This window comes from Mesoplodon mirus (genome assembly GCF_964341445.2).
Source record: "Mesoplodon mirus genome assembly, chromosome: 2".
Lineage (NCBI taxonomy): Eukaryota > Metazoa > Chordata > Mammalia > Artiodactyla > Ziphiidae > Mesoplodon > Mesoplodon mirus.
Genome location: NC_138977.1, coordinates 5264107 through 5286140, shown reverse-complemented (window position 1 = coordinate 5286140; position 22034 = coordinate 5264107). Strand labels below are relative to the sequence as shown.

The window sequence follows — 22034 nt, the reverse complement described above, 5'->3', positions numbered from 1 at the left end:
TGGTATTTTTAATTATTACTTTGTTCACCTGGCATCTGAACCCCTATATGATCTTTTGTGGGAGGCACCTCTCATGCTAGAAGTCTAAAGAAGCCAGAATGTTTCCTTCCCAGCCTCCCTGGCAGCTAGAAGGGTACATAAGTTAGGTCAATCAGTTACTCCATCACAGATTTTGAAGGAGGCACTTATGACACAAAGAAGGAGGGATGGTGGCAGAGAATCTCTTTGGCAATAGCATTCAGCCTCCAGGAGTGGTGTAGGCAGAAGGAGCATCTGGAGTTCATCAGCAATGGCTATGGTGTCCCTGACAGACCGATTCCATGACATGACTGTATGTGTGGTCCTGTGTCCTGCCTGCCTCTTTCTACCTATTGTCCAAGCCTGACTTCCCAGCCATCCACGATTCAGTTAGACACTGATTGCCTTCAGGCATTTCCTTTTCTGCTTAAACCAGCCAGAGTCAGTTTCTATAGCTTGGACACAAGAACCCTGACTGATACACTAAATCTAAATCCAGAAACAAAAACTTTTATAACAGTATCTTGAATAACTGTGGAATTTTTCCAAAGAATAGATCAGAGTATCTAATTCCTACTCAGTGAATCATTCAACTTAAAAATAAGCAAACAAAACATCTGTTGACCTCATGCCTATCTCCAACCCACAACCCATTTCTTTGCTTTGATTCTGTATTAATTAGGAATAGATTTGGTTAATGTAAGAGGGGAAGACATGCAAGTGTTTCTTCTCTCACACTAAAGATGTGCAAAAACAGGCAATCCACTGAGTCGTCAGAGATCAGACTCCTTCTACCATTTTTTCCACTGCATTGGATTTGGATGTTTTGCTCTAAATTACCTCATGGCTCAGGATGGCTGCTCTTGAGGTAAAGTCATCACACCCCACATTCCAGGCAGCAGGAAAAATATATAAGTGGTGTTCTTTCCAGCTGAATTGCTTCCTTTTAAGAAGATTGCCTAGGCGAGTCCGGTCTCAAAATGGAGGTAAAACCACCACCCAGTCGCCCCCAGCCCGACTCTGGCCATTGCCGCCGCCATGGGGGGAGGAGGTCCATGATCCAGAGGAACCAGAACAGTCGAGAAAACTGTTTATTGGTGGTCTGAGCTTTGAAACTACAGATGATAGCTTAAGAGAACATTTTGAGAAATGGGGCACACTTACAGATTGTGTGGTGATGAGAGACCCCCAAACAAAACGTTCCAGGGGCTTTGGTTTTGTGACTTACTATTGTGTTGAAGAGGTGGATGCAGCAATGTGTGCTCGACCACACAAGGTTGATGGGCGTGTAGTGGAACCAAAGAGACCTGTTTCTAGAGAGGATTCTGTAAAGCCTGGTGCCCATCTAACAGTGAAGAAAATTTTTATTGGTGGTATTAAAGAAGATTCAGAAGAATATAATTTGAGAGACTACTTTGAAAAGTATGGCAAGATTGAAACCATAGAAGTTATGGAATACAGGCAGAGTGGAAAAAAGAGAGGATTTGATTTTGTAACTTTTGATGATCATGATACGGTTGATAAGATTGTTGTTCAGAAATACCACACTCTTAATGGGCATAATCGTGAAGTGAAAAAGGCCCTTTCTAAACAAGAAATGCAATCTGCTGGATCACAAAGAGGTCGTGGAGGTGGATCTGGCAGCTTTGTGGGTCATGGCGGAAACTTTGGAGGCAGTGGAGGTAACTGGCCATGGTAGAAACTTTGGTGGAAGAGGAGGCTATGGTGGTGGAGGTGGTGGCAGCAGAGGTAGTCATGGAGGAGGTGATGGTGGATATGATGGATTTGGAGGCGACGGTGGTAGCTATGGTGGTGGTTCTGGTTACAGTAGTAGAGGAGATTATGGTGGTGGTGGACCAGGACATGGAAACCAAGGTGGTGGATATGGTGGTGGTGGTGGAGGATATGATGTTTACAATGAAGGAGGAAATTTTGGAGGTAACTATGGTGGTGGTGGGAGCTATAATGATTTTGGAAATTATAATGGACAATAGCAGTCAAATTACGGACGCATGAAGGGGGGCAGTTTTGGTGGAAGAAGCTCGGGATAGTGGTGGCTATGGATCTTGTGGAAGTGGTGGATAGGGTAGCAGAAGGTTCTAAAAACTCCAAAGAAAAGGGCTACAGTTCTTAGCAGGAGAGAGAGCGAGGAGTTGTCAGGAAAGCTGCAGGTTACTTTGAGACAGTCGTCCCAAATGCATTAGAGGAACTGCAAAACTCTGCCACAGAAGGAACGATGATCCATAGTCAGAAAAGTTACTGCAGCTTAAACAGGAAACCCTTCTTGTTCAGGACAACTGTTCATAGCCACAGTTTGCAAAAAGTGCAGCTATTGATAAATGCAATGTAGTGTCAATTAGATGTACATTCCTGAGGTCTTTTATCTGTTGTAGCTTTGCCTTTTTCTTTTTCTTTTCATTATATCAGGTGTATTGTCCTGTAAATTGTGGTAGCGGTACCAGGAATAAAAAATTAAGGAATTTTTAACTTTTCAAAAAAAAAAAAAAAAGAAGTTTGCCTAGAAATACTATGTCAAGAACCTAGTCCTAGGACCACATTTCAGTCTTCAACTACAAGGGAGGCTGGAAAATGAAGCCTTTGTTCCAGGCAGCAAAGACAAGGTAAAGAGGCTTTGCTTCTAAAGTAAAAGGGGAAGATAGGTGTGAAGAAGGCAAGTAGTATCTCTGCCACACCTCCACAGCAAAATTTGTCCCCCCAAATAAAAGTAGTTTATATTCATGCTCCTCTCACTGTCCTCCTATCAGTATTCTCCGACCTCCACCCCCCTGAAACTCTTCTTGTCAAAGTCCCCAACTTCCAAATTGCCACAACTCATGAAACGTTCCCAACTTGACATTCTTTTACTTCTAAACAGCATGCAACACCATTTACCACTTTCTCCTCTTGCTCTCCACCACCCACTAACCCACTCCCTCAGTGGCTACTTCTTCTCAATCTTCCTTGCTGGTTCCTTCTCCCCTGCCCTCTTCTCCGATGACACACTCCCTCCAAGGCAGTGTATACAATCCCCAGCTTTAAATATCGTCTCTGTTCTAATGGCTCCTAAAATTCTATCCTCAGCCCTGACCTCTCCTCTGAGTTCCATACTTATGTTGATCTGTGTCTACTCCACTTCAACATTTTGCATCTCATATTCGGCATGTCCAGCATGACATTCCTGATTTCTAAATCAACAGACAAACAAACAACAAAAAAACGACTGCTACTCAGATTTCCCCCACTGTGTAAATGAATAACCATCTACACAGAGTTGCTCAGACCCAAATACTGCTATTGCTTGATTCCACACCTTCTTTTGCACCCACACATTCAGTTCATAAGTAGAGGGTTGTTAGCGCCACTTCTAAACATATTCCAAGCCTGTCCACTTCCCTCCACAGCTGCTCCCACAGTGCCAAGTACAGAACCAGCATCATTTCTCACCTGGACTGCAGAACTAGCCACAGAACTGACTTACCTGCTTCCAAACTCCCTCATCCTACTTTAAAATATAAGCCAACCCCAATCCCTTAAATAGCTTCCACTTTTACTAAGAATCAAATCAAATGGCCTATAAGGCTCTTTGTGGTGTGGACTCTGCCTACATCTATGACCCCAGTTCTTACTACCCTCTCCCTCTCTAGCTACACTTTAGCCGCACTGGGCCTCTTTCTCCTCCTTCAACACGTCAGGCTCATTTTTGTTTTAGCTCTCTTGCATTTGCTGTTCCCTCCATCTGTAGTATTATTCCCTCCAGGCGTCATCTGGTTGGCCCCATTAGCCATTCAGGCATTCAAGTGCCACCGCCTCAGAGACCCCTTAACAACTCATCTGATATTGTGCTCCACCCACCCACCTGGTCCTCTTTTGCTCTACATGCTTTTTCTTTTTCTTTCTTTTTTTTTTTTTTTTAATAGTCATGACCCTTTCCGAAAGTTTTGGGTATTTATGCATTTGCTTGTTAGTTGTTTTTCTCCACATTGGAATGTTAGCTCCATTACAGCAACAAGCTTGTCTATCTTCTTTTCACACTGTCCCAGCTGCATCTGAGATAAATATTTGTTAGCTGAACACATGCATGTTTGCACCGTAAGAAAGAGCAGGAGAGGAAGAGAGACTCTGTAATGGACAGTCCTAACACTCCATCGGTCACAAGTGGTTTTTATGCAAGTTCCTCCAGCGTGGTGTAAGTACAAGAGAAACCAAACTGGGTCTGGCATGCCCTATGATCTGAACCAGCAAGACATTTCCAGGCATCAGGAAAGGCTGAAAGTGAGGAAAAGTGCGATTCAGTCAGAAGGCAAGCAGGGGGACGAGGACGGAATGTATTCTGAGGGAAGGGTGGTGGCAAGTGGTTCAAAGCCAAGCCAAGAACAGCCTGAGTATATTGAAGTTGCCCTGTTATGTGAAGTCTGCAGTGTGGGGCAGGATTGGGGCTAGTTTCTTATAGGAACTAGAGAAGAGTCATAACCCAGAAGAATCAATCTCAGGGAAGAGACGACATTTATACATTGGATAGGTGGTGCCATTTAGCCAATGTAGGTCATGTGACAGTGACTACAGTGAAACTGGTCATGATCCCCATTGCTGCAAATGTGTGAAAGGCCTTCTCCACACCCCCCAAAAATATTAATGCACTGTCTCTTTCCCCAAAGCAAATAAAAATATTAGCACTTGTTTACCAGTATAAGCATTATTACTTAGGGTAAGTTCGATGTCAATGATCAATGTGGTCCTACAATGCTACTGGATTATAAATTTCCCTCTAAACCTTAGGGCCCTGGGAACATTTCTGTATGTGGAAATACAAACTAAATAAAATGTGGATCTTTCTAGATCATTACAAAAGCAAAAGTCATAAAAATATTTTTATCCATACTCCCATTCCTCAAAGTGTTTTCAGGTACGTGTTTCTACAGAGGAAAAAATTACAATGTACACATATATTTAATATAGATTATAATTTAAAACCACAGATCAACTAAGCTCCTAACAAAAGAGGTATGTTTAAATATATTTCTGGTATACCAATGAGTGGACTACTAAATTTAATAATGGAAAAATGAAATAAAACCAAATGGAAAAAGTAGAACACAAATTGTGTCTACAGTAAAATTATATGCACACACTGTGTATGTACATGTGTGGATGGCTACACAGTGATGTGTTGGAGCTGACTTGTATTGTAGGTTTTTGAGAACCAACTGCTACATTTTCAGGGATTTTGCAAGCCAGTTGTTAAATACGGTCATTATGAAAAATTAAACAGATATCTGTATAGTGGAAATACTATGTGCTGGCCACTACTGCACATGTCTTATTTGGTACCTCATGGATGGTTTGAAATTGGCCATGATGGCAGCATTTACACCATGGAGACTGGCAAATGCTACAAATCAGGGTTGGTTATTTTTATTATGCTGATTGTCTAGACTTAAGAAAGTGGTAGAGAATATGTTAATAATGTTATTAAACTTGAAATGTGTCCAATCTGTTGTCCTTACCTTGTAAGTGGAATTAAAAACTGAGGCAATATTTTGCCAGTATTTGAAAACTTAGCAAAAAATGTGCTCTTCTCACTGACAAATGAGGGAAGATCTTACATTATCACTCTTCTGTCTTAAGCATTAATGTAAATGAAAATATTAATCAATGTTCATGTTAGACCCACACTTAAAGTGCCAGTTGCTAAACATTTACCAGCACAATACTTTGTGTGCCTGTAAAACTAGAGTTCATGATTGTAAAGAAAGCAACAGGTAAACTAAAATTATGGGTGAAATACTAATTTTATTTTATTTATTTTTAAATTTTATTGGAGTATAGTTGATTTACAATGTTGTGTTATTTTCAGGTGTACAGCAAAGTGATTCAGTTATACATATATATATATTTATTCTTTTTCAGATTCTTTCATATAAGTTATTACAGAATATTGAGTAGAGTTCCCTGTGCTACACAGTACGTCCCTGTTGGTTATCAATTTTATATACAGTAGTGTGTGTATGTTTATACCAAGCTCCTAATTTATCCCTCCCCACCACATTTCCCCTTTGGTAATCCTAAATTCGAAATCTGTGAGTCTGCTTCTGTTTTGTAAATAAGTTCATTTATATCATTTTAAAAAATTAAATTCCACATATGAGTGATATCATATGTGTCTTTCCCTTTCTGACTTACTTAACTTAGTATGATAATCTCTAGGTCCATTCATGTTGCTGCAAATGGCATTATTTCATTCTTTTTTATGGCCAAGTGATATTCCATTGTATATATGTACCACATACTAATTTTAAATATTTCCATTTGTAATGATTTTAATATAGAATAATAATTATTTTAAAAGTGAAATAATATAACAAACAAACCTTCCTAGAAATGTTAACATTTTCCAGAAGAAGTAACATTATGGCACAAACACAATGAATTATTTATCTCTTGACTTTCTTTCCTTCCACAAGTATTGAACCTCTACCATTAGCAAGGCACTGTTTTATCCCTGATCTTATAAAGCTTATAAATCTTGTGTGGAGTCAGAAATAAAACAAATAATTATAAAAACAAATATTTAAATGTCAATTTTGTTATATATGTAAAAGGAGAAGACTAGGAAACCTAGACTAGTAGGATAGGGAGGGCATCTTTTAGGAAATGAACTTTAAGCTGATATTACAAGTAAGAATAGGAGTTAGCTCAACAAAGAGGGTAGAGAAGAGCATCCCAAGCAGAGGGAACAGCATAAGCAAAGGCCCTGAGGGAGGACAAAGTTTAACCTAAGGACACATCAGTGCAGTGTGGAGTGGCCAAGGCATATAGGGCTGGGTCTGAGTGCCAGGGCTGGAACCACATTGTACAGGGCTTTACAGACTATGGCAAGGGCTCTGACTGTTCTTCTAAGAGTCATGAGAAGCCATCACTGAATCTTAAAATTGTTTGGCGAGTGGATGCAATGGAAATTAAGAATCAAGGTAGCTCCACTGGGTTCCAAGTGAGAATTATCTGCAACATAGAAAGTCGTATAATCAAATCCCTTTTTCTTTTGCTTTACATCATACTTCATGATAATTGGGATAACATAGAGGAAGATCCAAAGGTCCTGGTCCCATCAGATCTGGGAAATCTAAGGGAAATAATATCATTAGAATGCTTTAATTTGGCCTCCCTATATTTAGTTCAGATTGGAACCTGGTCTTTTGAGATTCAGATATAAGTATTTCAAGCCACCCAACCCACATGGTGCAATCCCTTTCCAAGATGATTGCAGATTCTCAGGGACTTCCGTTTGCCTGGTTCCTGGGGCATATGGAGTTATTCCAGACACATCTGGACTCTTGATCTTCTCCTACTCAACCCTAGAATCCGCCTTACCTCGCTTCCTTCCTTCGTTCCTCCTTCCTCCCTCCCTTCTCCCCCTTTCCTCTCCTCCTCCGCCTCCTCCTCCTCCTTTTCTTTTTCTGATTGTTTTCCTCTCTCTCTCTCTCTTGCTCTCTCGTTGTCACTCTTGCTCTCCTAACATGAATTCATCCTGATACCTCCAATACTAACCCAACATTTCAGGGCTCCTTCTTGTTTCTCCCTTTTCCTGTTTGTACCCCCCTTTTCTTACAATGAAAAACCTGACTCCCCGTATCCTCAATATACTCACCTACTTGCTCATGCCAAGAATACACAATTTTTTTTTCAGAATCGCTAAACCACACCACTGAGAAAACACATCATCTGTATTTTGTTAAATAAAGACACTGCAGTTCAGGATGCTTAAGTGGTTTGCTTGAGAGACTAGGAAATGGCAGAACCGAGATTATCCTTCTATTCTTCTGTCTCCTTCTTCCATGTCCTTCCCACCATTTCTGTTTTTTCAAGACATGAAACCAAATAAGGACTCTAAATATTTTATCTCTACTTATAATTCGTCAGCCCCACATGTTCAGATAGTACTCAAGGTGTCAGAAACATTACGGAGTGAGGATGTTGACAGTTTCGACTGGAGTTTTTTGAGTAAGTTCTATACTTTTCATGAAGCAAACATTAAATTCAGAAGCCACTTTAAAAATGACATGATTTTTACCGTGTATTTTTTGAAAAATTAGCCAATGAGATCAGTAAATTAATTCTAATTAGATGGAAACACTATCGTGAGCTTATTTTGACTCCCATGAGTTTTTTCTCCACCCTCACACCCTAGAGAAGTGAGCTAAGCAGAAAGGTAAAAATTAGCCCACTTCCTTAGATGGGTGGGGTATTTGTTTGCTAGAGAATCACAGGGTTAAGATTCTAACATTTGATGAAATACTGCCATTTACAGCAACATGGATGGACTTAGAGATTATCATAGTAAGTGAAGTAAGTCAGACAGAGAAAGATAAATATCATATGTTATCACTTATTTGTGGAATCTAAAATATGATACAAATGAACTTATTTACAAAACAGAAACAGACTCACAGACACAGAGAACAGACTTGTGGTTACCAAAGGGGAAAGGGGGGGATAAATTAGGAGGTTGGGATTAGCAGATACAATCCACTATATATAAAACAGATAAACAACAAAGACTTACTCTATAGCACAGGGAACTATATTCAATATCCTGTATAAGCTATACATAATACCTTTCATAAGCTATAATGAAAAAGAATATATATATATGTATAACTGAATCATTTTGCTGTACACCAGAATCTAACACAATGTTGTAAATCAAATATACTTCAGTTTAAAAAAAAGATTCTAACATTTGAGATCGTGCATAAAAATTTTTATATAATTTAAGGCAATCACATTTTGTTGCCAGTTTGCACACTCAAGTCACCTTTGTAGGGCTACTAGAAAGGACATCGATGCCAGAGTCCATGTTTCACTAGGCAGGTTTAGGCCTCAGAGTATAAATAGGTTAACTGAAAATAGAAGCAGGTTTTTTTTTTTTTCCCTTGAGCAAGAATACCTAGGTAAGAAGCATTGTAATTAGAATGTATACAGTAATTACAGATGTACTCCTGTATGTCAAATGTGTTATACTCCTCAAAATCTATTATTTCATGGTCTTTGAAGCAACCATTATGATATCATGATGGTGAAGCTGTAATTAGAAGCTAAGTCGTACCAACACATTTTTGCAAAACAAAGTGAAAAATATTACCCTTTTCTTCTTCAGGGGAAAGAATAAGAAGATTTTACCCATAGCGCTAAAAATTAAGAAGTGTTAGGAGTAAATAGGAAAGGCAACTCTATCTCACTCTGTGGGCCCCTGGAGGGCAGTTCTGCAGACTTCCTCTTCCTGGGACAGCCTGAAGCCACCAGGAAAAAGATGCAACAGAGTATGAGATAAACAGGAGGAGTTAATGAGCCACCACTGATTACTACTTTGAAAGAACCCACTATCCTTGAGGCCTTATTTGTAAAAAGGATTTTTAAGTGGATTCTCAAGGAATACAGCTTTTGCCCAAAAAACCTGTAGAAAAAAACAAAATACTATGGTCTGCTGTGGGTGGTGGGATGTGACGAGGCTGGTGGAATAGTATCTCCTCCAAGGACATCGGGGCATGGGCTGGAGCTCCAAGGGTCAGCCCCTCGCTGGCTCTGCCCATCTTTGGTGCCACTTAGGCTCCACTGCAATATCTTGCCATAGTAGGTGCTCAGTGAATCATGCACAAATATCTCACACGAATGACACACTGCACGAACCAATGAGATGAGGGTTAGGGAGTGACTCAAGAGTCTGGTGGGGCGGGGAGAGCACAGATTACTGGGTTCATTCTTAAGTTGGAGAAGTCAGGGGAGGACCTGTGTTTTGTATACAGAAACGTAATCTTCACAACTACCTGGTGACCATCCTTTTCCCCATTAGGCACATAGGGAATTGAAGCTGAGAGAAGTCTGATATTGCCCAAGCCACGTGGCTAGGATGGGATCCACTTACTCATTATATTCCAAATCCTCACTCTACATCATGCTGGGAAGCTATGTTAGTTGAAGAAAAAATGTCTTGTGTCTTTGGAATAATATTAGTATCTGGCCAGTGGCAGTCAGGTGATCATCAGCAGGTACAGAAACACTCCTCTCACCAAAGAATGAAAACGTTGTATTTTTCCTGGGCTGGGCTGGCAGAAGAACTGTCTAGCTGATGATTCATGCCCTGTATGTGAATGCAAATGGGCATGTTAGGCCCAGGATATGCACACCCCCAGGTTTGCTTGGCTCTGTCTGCTTGCTCCATGAAGAGCCCCAGCCACTGTCACTCATCTCCAAACTCCCAGAGCCCTTCCAGAACCCCCTTGAGGGGGGGCCGGGCGTGGACACCATCTCCATTACACCCATGATGGCAGGACCTATGGCAGCCCTGGGACCCAGGCCTAATCTGCCTGGCTCCACAGAAGTTCTGCCCCCGGCAAAGTACGGTACCCCCAGCTGTGCAATCTGCCTTCCCAGTGGGGCCATGTAATTCGGCTAGTATGGGTTAGAGGAGGCAAACTAATCTATGCAAGGGAAATGTATTATAAGGGTCTGGTTTTTGCCAGGCACTGTTTTAGAACCTGGGGAATCCATGGTGAACCAGTTCTCAAGAAGCTCATATTCTCTTGGGGAACCTCAGGTTATCTGACTTGGAGCCGGTGCTTTTAACCTCAGTAGCACATTGCCAATTCCAGTGACCCACCTTATACATGTATGTTCTTTTTTTAAAATTATTTTTATTTTATATTGGAGTCGAGTTGATTTACAATGTTGTATTAGTTTCAGGTGTACAGCAAAGTGATTCAGTTATATATATACATATAGCTATTCTCTTCCAAATTCTCTTGCCACTTAGGTTATTACAGAATATTGAGCAGAGTTCCCTGTGCTATACAGTAGGTTCTTGTTGGTTATCTATTTTATTTTTTATTTTTATTTTTTTGGCCACACCATGCGGCATGGGGGATCTTAGTTCCCCGACCAGGGATCGAACCTGCATCCCCTGCATTGGAAGTGCTGAGTCTTAACCACTGGACCGCCAGGGAAGTCCCGATTATCTATTTTAAATATAGCAATGTATATATATGTATGTCAGTCCCAGACTACCAATTTATCCTTTCCCCCACCTTCTCCCTTTGGTAACCATAAGTTTGTTTTCTAAGTCTGTGAGTCTGTTTCTGTTTTGAAAATAAGTTCATTTGTTTCATTTTTTTTAGATTCCACATATAAGTGATATCATATGATATTTGTCTCTTTCTGTCTGACTTACTTCTCTATGTTCTAATTCTTACTGCAATATTTGGTAAGAAATGAGAAACTAAATATATAGGGATCCATTATAACAAAAACATCCCCAAATGCTGAATCTCCAAGAGTCCTACTATTATCCCTAAATAACATTGGAGGGTGTGTTGGGCGTGACTCAATGCAGGAAGCAGAAACCACTCTTCACATTTTAAAGAGAACAGGATCTAACACATGGAATTAGGTGCTCATAAAATGCTTGGCAGAACTTGGTCTCTAGAAATGAAACGTAGAACCACTCCTTGGAACCAACTCACTGGGAAGCTATTCCTCTGAGGCTACTATTTGAACAACTGAGCTCAAGAACATATGGTCATAACTGTAGTGGAGAAGTGAGGAAGTGGGAATGAAGAAGCTTCCTCTCCACAGCAACACCTGTGAATACATAGAGACCTGGATAATGGACACGGTAACACCGCTTGCAGAAAACTTCACATTTTATGACCTTGTTGCCAATGGAACAAGGCAAACGTCAAGAAAACGGCCTCCACTTCTGCCTCACAGATCTCACGCAAGTGCCCCAGATTGGAAGAAACTACCACGGGAAATGGAATGTTCAGCATTCCAAACTCTACAGTGTAGAAAAACATACTAGAAGAATGACCAAATAAAAGTTGAATTAGCAAGTCCACAAGGCCCAACACACAGAAGGAAAGACTGAGTTTACCATGTGGAACGATCACTATGGAATCACCAGTAAAGTAAGTCGCATCTCCAACCTAGTGCCTAGTATAACATCCTACACATATTAGGTGCTCAGTGAAAAATCTGATAAATAAAAGAATGAATCAATGAATAAATGCATTGTGGATGTCACAAAAACAAACTTTAATGGCTTTTTTCTTTTATTCTTTTTTAAAAAAGTATTCCTAAATGAGGTAGTGATGGTTGTTTTGTTCAAATACAAACTGAAATATTCTTGGCTGTCTCATTTCCCTTTTGTGTCTATCTAAGCAGCTTTTACAAAGCTCAGGAAGTAAAATAAATTTTTAAAAATAGAAGAAATCTAGATTTTTTTTTCTCCTTCCTTTCGTTGGACAATGAATTTCCCTTTCAAACTTTTGTGGTTATTATTGCTAAATGTTTCCTCCGAGGAGAAGTCTTCCTATTTTGCTTATTTTTAGAAACTTAAGGTTGCATACAGAGAAGACTTTTGAAAACTGGAATCTCAGAAGGGAACTTCTAGGCAATGGCTCTCTATCTAGACCAGGATAGCAGCAACTCTGAGTAGATTATAAGAATATAGTCCTGCAGTGGGTCAACCTCTGATCCCCTTTGTTCCACATTAAACGGCATTTTTGAAGACTAATTTTCATTCTCTTTCCCTGTAGCATATAGACAACCAAATCCACTTAACCCTAACAAAAAGTCATCCAGATGTTTCCTTGCTTAAATTGGCACTAATTAGGATTGGCACTAAGTTGTACAAAGTATTATCATAGAATGCTGGAACCAAAAGGAATTTTAAGTCATACCATACTACTCTCTTGTTTGTAGGTGAACCTCTTGTTTGTAGGTGAGCAAACTGACATAGAGTGAGGTTGAATATTATTCTGTATATTCAGCCTCTACTCCTTACTTTGGAAACATTCTCTCACGTATATTTGTTCATCCAGGAAATATTTAGTGTATATGGCACACAGAGCACTGTGTAAGGACTCGTATGGAGATGCTGGGATGATTCCAGGCACGTACCCCAAGACTACAGCCAATAAGCCACACAGAGATCCAACCACCTAGGACTGAATGCATGAAAATAATATGCATTTTCATGACTGCTCATTCTTTACCTGCGCTTCCCCCACAAGACCTTACCTCTCCCTCTCTTCATGTCAAAATCCTGTGCCTTCTTCAAAGCCCAATTCAATTGTTAGTTACTGCTATGGTCTGAATGTTTATGTTCCCTCCAAATTCATATGTTGAAATCCTAATGCCCCATGTGATAGTATTAGGAGGTGGGACCTTTAGGAGGTGCTTAGGTCATGAGGGTGGAGCCCTCATGAATAGGATTAATGCCCTTAAAAAGAGACCCTACAGGGCTTCCCTGGTGGCGCAGTGGTTGAGAGTCCGCCTGCCGATGCAGGGGACGCGGGTTCGTGCCCCGGTCCGGGAAGATCCCACCTGCCGCGGAGCGGCTGGGCCCATGAGCCATGGCCGCTTGGCCTGTGTGTCCGGAGCCTGTGCTCCGCAACAGGAGAAGCCACAACAGTGAGAGGCCAGCGTACCACAAAAAAAAAAAAAAAAAAAAAAAGAGAGACCCTACAGAGCTCCCTAGCCCTTTCTGACATGTGAGGATACAACGAGAAGTCTGCATCCTGGAAGAGAGGCCTCAGCTGACCATGCTGGCACCCTGATCTCAGACTTCCAGTCTCCAGAACTATAAGCAATGCATTTCTGTTGTTTATAAGCTACCCAGTCTGTGGTTTTCTGATAAAGCAGCCAAAACAGACTAAGACAGTTAACAAATTAAGACTTTCTCAAACCGTGCAATCACAATTGATTACTACCTTTTAAGAATCTCCAAAGGATTTCTTTTGTTTTTCTGTTATGGCATGTATCACGTTGTCGTCTGGTGGGGTAGATATTTTGTAGATGGATACATATCTATTTTTGATGTGGTTCCAGCACTGTGGTAGACTAAGATAACAAGGAATCCCAGTAGCTATAAACCCTTAGGAACACTGGATAAAAAATAACAACAACAACAAAAAGTTTTTACAGTTAATTTTTATCTGAAAGAAATGGAGTCCTCAAGTATATACATAGGGAATTGAAAGCCAGAGTGATAAATATAAGAATTGAGACTGTGGCAACTTGGGGAAGCTGATGGAAACAGTGGCATTGATTTGGTAAGACCAGGGTCTTAATGCCCATCAGGAACAAAAGCCGTCTGCGGCCCACCTGAAGGGGAGAAGGAACAGAGATGCCTACACAAGGCCAGGACTCTCCAAAGCTACAATCCCAGCCAAAGAAGACCAAAAATCTCAGCCAACCATAGCAAGAAATGACAGTTAACTCTGTGTAGGAAAAAACACGACTTCTGTGAAAAATAAAAATTCCAAACCTATTGCTTTCATTGACGTGTAATCTGAATTTACTTTACCTGATCCTGCAGGAAACCTCAAGCCTAGAAATTATCCTGGGTGAGTGTTGCCTCCAGTACACCAGGAGGATGTTAATATTAAACTCTGCTACCCATGCAGCATGGAATGAGCACGGACAAAAATAAGTCTCACTGCAGGGGAGCTCATAATAAAAATTCACACAGAATGCAAAAGAAAGAATCAGGGATATAAACAGAAGATTTTTTAATCTCAAAATTTGGTATATAGAAAAACAATCTGAAAGAGACCATAACCTAAGTATGTGTTTTAAATTTTGAAAATCTAAAAGGCATCGAAAAAACAAACAAATGACAATTCACTATAAAAGAAAAGCCAAAAATTTTGAACAAATTCGAACATCTGAATCCAAGTCCCTTTAAAACCAAGTTCCCTTACAGAGTTAATGATTTATCTCTCTATCCAAATCTTTATCGCCTTTTTTGTCCCATCTGACCTCAATCCTGTGCTAACTTAACACTAATCCACCAGAATCAGATGACTGAGATTGTTCTTATCAATAATATTGTTAATATTCTAAAATTGTTGATGTTACCATTAAATGTACAAGCTCGGGTTGTTTCTCCAGGGCAAGATGAGCTAACAGATCTCCGAGCCATAGACCACCTGGCCAAAAAAAATCGTAAACCAGAGACATCCTGACTCCCAAAACTATGATTAAGATATGTCACAAGATGATGATTAACCCCAGCTTCTTTGTTCTTCCCCTTTAAAAACACCCCCTAACTCAAGGACCAAGTTGGAGTGGATCTGAGGCCTGTCTCCCACTCACTTGCCTGGCGCTCTGCAATAAATCCTTTCTTTGTTGCAAACTCCCACTGTCAGAGTCTGGCTTTCTGAGCTGCAGGCACACGAATCTTTGCTTGGTTACACATCTAGAAACGAATGTTCATTTAAATTTACCACTGGACAAATGGGTTAAGCAGCAGATTAGAGCCAGCTGAAGAAGGAATTAGTAAACTTGAAGATACATTTGAACAAATTCTCCTCACTGTAGGACAGTTAAAGAAATAGAAAATATGAAAAGGCATGGAGAAAAAGATTTGAAGGTCCAACTTACATCTAACAGGAATTCTAGAATGAGAGAATAGACAGGATATGGGAGATAAAATATTTGGAGAGATATGGCTGGTTGATAAAAATCAGTTGATAAAAGATATATTTTCCTCTTTTGCTAGATAACTGACTGCTTTGGGGCATAAGGTAATTATTCATATTTATATTCTTAGAACATTGTAAGAATTCATTAACTATAGATTGAATTAGTATAATGGAAGTGTACAAATATCAATAAAGGACAAATATTAAAAATAAGATGTGAGGAACTTCCCTGGTGGTGCAGTGGTTAAGAATCCGCCTTCCAATGCAGGGGACATGGGTTCGAGCCCTGGTCTGGGAAGATTTCACGGTCACGGAGCAACTAAGCCTGTGCACCACAACTACTGAAGCCTGCACACTTAGAGCCCGTGCTCTGCAACAAGAGAAGCCCCCATTCACTGCAACTAAAGAAAAGACCATGCGCAGCAATGAAGACCCCAATGCAGCCATAAATAAATAAATAAATTAATAAATTAATTAAAAAAAGATGTGAGAGGTATTACTAGAGAAATACAAAGAACATGCTACTGATGAAGAATTTATAGCAAGAAATTGCTTACAGCTGGGATTATTAGAGAGGACTTCATGGAAGAGGGAGAGGAGTACAATTTGGCAGGTAGTGGGGAGGGGTTGGCCATTCCAAACAAACAGCATGATCTAACAAAGGCAGAGAGTGGGCAAAGGCAAAAAGCATTCAAGAAAAAGCAAGTGGTCCATTTTGGTTAAGTTGTATATCTAAGGACTAGTTGTGGGAGATCAAAGAAACAGAGCCAGATGATGTAAGCCTTGAACATCAGACTAAATATTTTGGACTAGTCAAGAAAGAAAAAGCACCTCAAGTAACTCATTGCTGGAGGTGTTTCAACAGTGGGGTGACAAGATCAGAACTGTTGTTTAAGAAGATTGATCCAACCAATAATTACACCCAATATGAACTAAAGGGAAGACATAGGAGTCAGGAAAACCAATTGATTTGTGTGTCACAAAGGACTGTTGATAGTGACAGAAAATGCAACTCAACCTGGCTTGAGCAAATAAGAGTTTTATTAGATCATGTAACCAAACTGTTCAGGGTGGATCTGGTCAGGTATGTCTTTACCCAGTGTCCTATAATAAAGAATTTGACTAGCCTTTGCCCATGGCTCCTGGGAAGTAACCTCTAAACCCTTGGAACTTCCTGAGTAATAGGAGTATTTTTATCATTCATGGTGAACCCTGCTAGTTTACACTAATGAGGTGACTCACGTTGGGCCCCTTAGTTTATGCTAAGAAGATGACTCATAGGGGGTCTGGCCAAACCAAAAATCAAGGGTTGGGGAATTGAGCCATGTGATATCAGCCCGATCTCCACAGAGGTGAGGGGGACTGGAGACTGAGTTTAATCATATGGCTAATGATTCAATCAATCATACCTACATAGTGAAATCTCAGTAAACATGCAAGATAACGAAGCTTGAGTAAGCATCCCTGGTTAACAATATTCTGTGCATATTGTTACATGTTGATGCATCCTGACTTTGCGGGGAGAGGATACAGAAGATTTGCATTTGAGACCATCCCAGACCTCACCCTCTCTTCCTTTTTTTTTTTTTTTTTTTTTTTGTGTGTGATATGCGGGCCTCTAACTGTTGTGGCCTCTCCTGTTGCAGAGCACAGGCTCCAGACTCGCAGGCTCAGCGGCCATGGCTCACAGGCCTAGCCGCTCCGTGGCATGTGGGATCTTCCCAGACTGGGGCACGAACCCGTGTCCCCTGCATCGGCAAGCAGACTTGCAACCACTGCGCCACCAGGGAAGCCCCTCCCTCTCTTCTTTTGGCTGGACCCAGTTTGTATTCTTTCTGCTGTAATAAAACTGTCACCATACGTATAGTGTTTTCCTGAGTTCTATGACTCATTCTAGTGAATTATGAAAACTACGGAGGTAGGGTGTCCCCAGTAGCCAGTTAATCAGAAGAGTGGCTGGCCTGGGAACCCCTGAGCTTGCTGCTGCTGCTGGAATTGAGGGCAGTTTTATGGAGGACTATGCTCTTAACCTGTGAAGTTTGACTGAATTCTGGGCAGTTCGTGTCAGAAGTCATGGTATCCAGCAATGCAAAGGCCCTGAGGTGGGATCATGCTTGGCATGCTCCAGGAACATCAGAGGGGCCCAGGAGGCTAAAGCAAGTGGTGGTTAGAGGGATACATAGGAGCCTGACTGATAGCCAGGGCCAGATGGTTCTCAGCTCTTAGAATCACTGGGGACCTTTTAAAAGAAACCAATGTCCAGGATATACCCCAGGTCGATTAAATCAGCTTCACTTGGGGGTAAGCACAGGCATCTGTAGTTTTGTAACTTCTTCAGGTGATGTAGGTCCTGATGTAGGCCCTTGATGGCCATAATGTAAGGACATTAGATATTGTTCTGAGTGTAAGGGGAAGCTATGATGCCTACTGGACAGAGTGACATAATCTGTCTTAAAGTCTTAAAAGACTCACTCTGGCTGCTGTGTGAAGAATATAGTGGGACAGACAGGTCAGGTGAGAGATGAAGATGGCTTAGAATAGGATACTTCTGTATGTGGCAGAGAGAAATGATTCTATCTGGGGTATATTTTGAAGGAAAGTAATTTGCTTATGAATTAGATGTGGGGTATGAGAGAAAGAAAGAAGTCATGGATGAGTGCATGATTTGTTTTTTGTTTTTGGTCTAAGCAACAGAGTAAAAGGTAATGCTAATCACTAAGGCCAAGAGAATGTGGTCAACTTGCCAGGACTGAATCACATGCCCGTCCCTGGAGCAAGGGTGAAGTCAGTCCCTAAAACACATATACTGAGAGTATAAGAGACTATTTCACCAGAGTAAAAATCAGGGCATGACACTGGAGGCAGGGGGAAGAGACAATGGGTGAGCCAAGAACAGTAGCTCATTAGAGGTCTGTTGATTGTATTCTAGAGGACACGCTGCGAGTAAAACAAACTTCAAGAACAAAGAAATGAGCTCTTCCTCTTTCCCTTCCCAAACAATTCAGTCCTAAAGCCATTTGTTGGGGCCAAGGGGGTAGTCGTGGTGGACCAGAGCAGGGTGTTTGACCCCAAGCAGGGCTAGGAAGGCATTTAGGTAAGGACGGAGCAGTGGCAGCCAGGCATCGTATGTTGGAATCTAGGTGGGGTGAGAAAGTCAACACATAGGAGGACTGGCCTGTGGGGAGTATCAGAGCCTGAGCAGGGTGAGGAGGGTCTGCACAGGAGGACCACCCAGCGTGTAGCATCCAAGTCCGAGTAGGATAAGGAAAGCACCCATGCAGGAGGTGGCCCAACACAGGGCACTGGGGTCTCAGTGGGGTGAGGAGGACTTCTGTGTGGGGGAAGTGGGCTGTGGTGTGACAGATGGTTTTCAAGATACATGTATGTGTCTACATACGTTTCCTAGCTCTGTCTACTGAGAAGCCCAGGAGGAGCTGAAACTCAGTGGCGATGAGCACACCTATTATCCAGTCTTGGCTCCTAAATACCATTATTTATCAAAAGGAAGGAAAATGACTGATTCCAGGGCTAGGGCAGAGAAAGCACCACATGAGTCCAGAACATGTAACCAAAGGTAAGGAAGTGCTAGAAAATTATGGGGACAGCAAAAGGGCATAGAAGTCAGCTTGAATGCATTGGCCAAACTGGGGATAATTTAAGCATTAAAATAAATAATGATAGTAATTGACTAAAATAGGACACCATGAGTCCAAAATGGTAAAATAAATGAATAGATTGAAAGTTTGAGGAATAATAAGATATTTACATAAGTTACAAGGTGCCTTTTGACAAAATAGTTATTAATTACAAAGGAAAAAAGAGTAAACTTAAGCCTGGCAGGTACCACTGAAATCAGGTGATCAAAGGGAACATCATCAGTGATGAGACAAATTGAAATTGACCCCCCAGATGATACAAAAAGAGCACAGCATCACTTCTCTGATGTTCATGCCAAAGATGCATAACCTTAAATCTAAGCCTGAGGAAGAATCAGACAAACCCAACTGAAGGACTCTTCAAAATAACTGGCTGGGGGACATCCCTGGCGGTCCAGTGGTTAAGACTGTGCGCTCCGAATGCAGGGGGCACGGGTTCGATCTCTGGTAGGGGAACTAAGATCCCACATGCCACGTGGCGCGGCCCAAAAAACTGGCTGGTAATCTTCAAAAGTGTCAAGGTCATGGAGGCCTAGGAAAGACTAAGGATCTGTTCTAGGCAAAGGAGACTAAAGAGACAACATAGAGAAGCACATGGTGTGGTTCTGAACTGGATCATTTTGCTTAAAAGGACATTATTAGGGCATCTGAAAAATTTGAATGGGTTCCAAAGATTAGGTGGTAGCAATTTACCAGTGTTAACTTCCTGACTTTGATGCCTGCATCGTGCTGTGTAGGAGAATGTTTTTATTTGTAAAAAATACACAGTAAATTATCTAGGGATGATGAGACATCATGTTGGCAACTTGTTCTCAAATAATTCAGAAAAAAATGCTTTGTACTGAACTTGTATTTTTTTCTGTCAGTTTGAGGTTGTTAAAAAAATTTTTTTTAAACAGAAAACTTGGGGTAAAGATTGTTTAGGTCTATCAGATAGAATGATAACTAAGAGAGGAAAAAGTAATTTCAGAGCTGGCTAAGACCATTTAGTCTGTGATCCAATACAGACCTTTTAAAATCATTCATTTGCTCCAAATAATTGTTAGTAACTCTTTAAGGCTTTCTTCAATTATTATAACAGATTTCTCTGATATTGAATGTGGATAAATTTCTTTAAAAGTATTTTAAATTCATATATGTACATTTTTTAGACATAATGTTATTGCACACTTAATAGACTACAGTATAGTGTAAACATAAATTTTATATGCACTGGGAAACCAAAAAATTTGTGTGACTCATTTTATTGTGATATTCGCTTTATTGCAGTGGTCTGGAATTGAACTGGAAATACCTCTGAGGTATTCCTGTATTATTGTAGTAATAGTAATTAATTGTAATACTGAAAGAAATGTAATTTTATATTGTTACCAAGCTATTAAAAATGAACATATCAGTTACATTAAGATATACTCTATCAGGTAATCACATGCATATACCTCTTCACCTTAAATGTTTTATATGTACATTATATATATGCATATATAAAACATACATATATACACACACAAACAAGTGCACAGACACACATGGATATATAACAAATCTTTTGTATGAACAGTAAATTATGATCAATAGCAGTTATTTCAGATTGGACTCTGGAAGTATCAAGGAAAAGCTATTTTTTTTTAACTAAATGCATAGCCAAATAAGTACAGATTTACTAAAAGGGACTGACCAAGTCTGCATAGTATCATTATTCCTGTATATAAGATAAATACATTGTTTCAACATTTGAATATTTCAAATATGTATATGAGGTATAAAACATTTGTCCTAAAATAACCAGCTAATTTGCATTATAAACCTACTGTAGGTATAAAGATCATTAATTTTTAATTATAAATTCCTAAAGAGACCTCCCTGTGATTAATGAATTTTGAAAGCTTGATAAGAACATCTTCTAGAGTTAGCATACCCTGGAGTCAATTTCTATCTCTGCTGCTTAATCTTTCCTATTTCCTCATCTATAATCTGTTTCTTTAACTAGGTCATAACTACTTATCAATCATTATAAAAGCTTTATTATCCTTTAAGTACTCATGACCATCATTATTTTAAGCTAATATATAGAATGACAGGAACACAGTTTGCCATATTCAGTATTTATATAAACATGAAAGATGCTATGGAGAGGAGGAAACCACTAAAATCATGATTGATTTTAAGATAAATATAATAATTCTTTCTGAATTTTAAATGAATCAAAAAAGTCTACATTCAAAGAGTAAATTTTTTATTGGGTTTGAGAAATCTGATTTTACACAAACAAAATGAGAGTACTATAGTAATTTTCCATGGTTTCCCACTTTTGATATTATTAAATATCAAATAATTAAATAACTGTTGAAAATCACTGGCTGTGTCTCCATTCCCTTATCTGGAAAGTAGGGATACTACTACCTGCCTAGATTTTCTTCTTAAGAAGATTTAAAGGGAAAAAAGTTCAGATTTCTAAAAAGAAATTTACTTCATAAATTTAATGCTTCTATTATTTTCATTTTAACAGTTATTGCAGCTGAACTAGTAAATGACAAAATAACTGAGTATAATTTTGAATACATAGAATTAACATGAAAAGTGGAAGTCTTTGACTACACACTTTGTGGAAGTGAAATGGACCAACAGAACTATCGGTAGAACTATTAAACCACAGTTTTCTCATAGAAAAAAAGCATTTGTGTGCTATATACATTTAAAGCATGCATATCTGAATTTTTCTTCCATTCATCTGATATTTTCATTAAAAAATTAAACTTGAAATTTTTGAAAGACTTAATCAATTTTCTGAACCTGAAAATGTAGTTTTAATCATTCCCTCATATACATTTGCAAAGTCATTATATTTGTAAAGTGCTTCAAGAATCATGGCTGTAAGGGA

The 22034-nt window shown here is 39.8% G+C and overlaps 1 pseudogene across 1 annotated transcript; it reads left to right on the top strand.

Annotated features, from left to right (window-relative positions):
- Window positions 1-998: 998 nt before the first annotated feature.
- LOC309795210 (heterogeneous nuclear ribonucleoprotein A3-like) lies at window positions 999-2406 on the top strand (annotated as a pseudogene). Its single transcript has one exon. The product of its transcript is annotated as a heterogeneous nuclear ribonucleoprotein A3-like (transcript).
- Window positions 2407-22034: the final 19628 nt, after the last annotated feature.